Genomic DNA, 3088 nt, shown 5'->3' with positions numbered 1-3088 from the left:
ACACACACATTTCACTTCTTTATCCATTCATCTCTCAATGAAAATCTGGGTTCTTTCCATATTTTTACTATTTCAGAAATTTCTGCTATAAACATTGGGATGTGGGTGCCCCTTCAAATCAGTATGTTTGTATCCTTTGGAAAAATACCGAGTAGTGCAGTTGCTTGGATGTAGGTTAGTTCTATTTTTAACTTTTTGAGGAACCTCCATATTGTTTTCTAGAGGGGCTGCACCAGTTTGCATACCCACCAACAATGTAGGAGGGTTCCCCTTTCTTCACATCCTTGCCAACATCTATTATTTCATAAGTTGTTCATTTTAGCCATTCTGACTGGTGTGAGGTGGTATCTCATTGTGTTTTTGATCTTTATTTCTCTGATGCCAAGTGATGTTGAGCATTTTTTCATGTGTTTGTTGGCCATTTAAATGTATGTCCTCTTTGAAGAAATGTCTGTTAATATCTTCTGCCCTTTTCTTGACTGGATTTTTGTTTTTTGGTTGTTGAGTTTGATAAATTCTTTATAGATTTTAGATACTAGCCTTTTATCTGATAAGATATTTGCAAATATCTGTTCCTATTCCATAGGTTGCCTACATTTACTATAATGTTCATGTGTTCCCTTTTGCTTTGATTTCCCCCCACCAACTAAACATAGCTGCCTTTTACATCCAGAATGTATGCCAATTCTAGACAATGTATCTATTGAAAATCACCAGTAAACTCTTCACGTATCACTTACCTTCACACATCATTGCCTGACTGAAAGCCTCCGATAAGCACTTACAAATTACTTATTGGATTGATTTCAGGGTGTTTTACTAGTTAATCATAAGTCAACCTTGTAAACATCTCTCTATGAGAATCCCTTTGGCAGCATGAGCAAAGGTATAAATGCAGATATAGGACCAATATACTGTGAATGTGGAGTACTCAGCTAAAAGACAATGTGTGAGTGGGAAGGAAAAAAGAAAGTTAGGACTTAGGACAAGAAAAGAGAAAATGGAATTAATATAAAAAATGGTGAGAGAAGGAAAAAGGGGAGCAAATAAGGTAAGAAAACCAAGCACTTCATAAGAAATCATCTCAGTTGATATAGAACTAAAGGAAATTATTGAAATTTAAGTAATCTAGTTAATGCATATGCTTAATGATGAAAAAAATAGTTTTTACCTGTATACAAAAATGATTTTCCAACAAAACCAAAGTATGGAAATGATTGGAAAGAATATGGTGTGGTCCAAACATACTTTTTATTCTCCAAATATCTGTAAGTGAAAAGAGTGGGTAGATTAGCCCATTTATTGGTAAGGGTTTTGGGGAAGTAGTACCTAATATCTAGTAATGACTGGGATGACCATGAATAATTGTAAGATTTCTGTATTTTTTTATTTACTTTGTGTATTTTTAAAAGATTTTTATTTATTTGTTTGACAGAGAGAGCAAGAGAGCACAAGCAAGGGGAGCAGCAGATGGAGAGGGAGAAGAAGGCTCCCCACTGAGGGGGAAGCTTGATGTAGGGCTGAATCCCAGAACCCTAGGATCATGACCTGAGCCAAAGGCAGACACTCAACTGACTGAGACATTCAGGTGCCCCAAGATTTCTGTTTTTGAGTTGGAAACAGAATCAAAACCAATTACTGCCAAACACACAGATTTTATTATTTAAGAATTACGAATTACAGAATGTAAATATGAAAGTGATGATAAAGGTAGAAGTTTATGCAGTATTTATTTAACACTTCTACAATTGGTCATATATATTCTTTGTACTTTTTCTCCTTTCCTTATTTGTGTATCAATATTTGACTACTAATTATTAAAGATAACATTTTAACTTAGAAAATATTTGTTCAAAGCTACCTAAAATTACACATCTAGATGAATAAGGTTAAATTGCCTTCATGAAAGAATAGAGCAACTCAGTTCCATTATTTTTCCACAATAGTGCATACACGTTTTACAAGAAAAAATAAGGTATAAAAATGTTACCTTTAAATTCTATGTAAATTAGAAATCTATGTGATGCTCATGAGAATTTTACTGTAATGGAAACCTTCACTTCATATCCCTACCAAACTTTGTAAGTTTAGTCTGAATACACTAAATGTTATTTATATTTTTAATATTAGGAGAATGTATGGCTATAGATCATATTATATTCTTCCTAGCAGCATTGTTTTTATTTTTGCAATTATAATTTTAATTTTTTTATTATGTTCAATTAGCCAACATATAATGCATATTTAGAATTGATGTAGTGCTCAAAAATTCATTAGTTGCCTTGTTTTTAAATAAAAACAAATAAATCATTAGTGGGGAAAATGAAGTGATACATGATACTCTGGATAATCATTCTTAATATCTTCCCAATTTACATTAGATAAATTATCCCTTTCCTGCTCCATCTTCAACTAACTCACATATCGGTCAACAATATGTTATGTGAAATGTTTCCTTAATAATAGTAAATTTCCTTTTGGGGTAATGTATACACTAAACGCATTAAGAGAAAAAGCTGCCCTCCTCACTCCAGACTTGGTGCACAGCCAATGCATTGCAGTGGAAGTTGTACTCAAGGACTCAGGACCCATTGGTTGGTCATGCTGTTATGTATTTCCTTTCCTGGCTCTGATGGCACTTTAACTGCTAATTCTATTTATCGGAGTTCCTCTTCAGGTGGCTCTTCCAAGACCTCCTTACAGCAGGAAAAATGGGGAAAACTGTAAGACATTTTTCCCTGTTCAGACTCAACACCAGGTACTTTTCCATTCCTAGGCTTTTACTCTTACCACATCCCCAACTCTAGACTCCATAAAAGAATTTCTAAAAGTTACATAATCAAAAAAGTTCTCACATCACTGACAGGAAGAGTTATTATAACTACCTTGTTATATCTTTTATAAATAGCAGTCTGGAAGTTATGTGGGTGTGTGTGGTAGACAGAACCCTAAACATTCCCCATGATTTATTTCTTCTGGCATTGCTCCTATGATGAGGTTATTCTATAAGGAAAGAGTTAACTGAGTGTACCAATGTAATCAAGATCCCAAATCAAGTTATCTAAGGTAGATTATCTTGAGTTGGCTT

Source organism: Ailuropoda melanoleuca, chromosome 3 (genome assembly GCF_002007445.2).
Source record: "Ailuropoda melanoleuca isolate Jingjing chromosome 3, ASM200744v2, whole genome shotgun sequence".
NCBI lineage: Eukaryota > Metazoa > Chordata > Mammalia > Carnivora > Ursidae > Ailuropoda > Ailuropoda melanoleuca.
The sequence above is the reverse complement of the archived record's forward strand: the minus strand, read 5'-3'. Positions refer to the sequence as shown.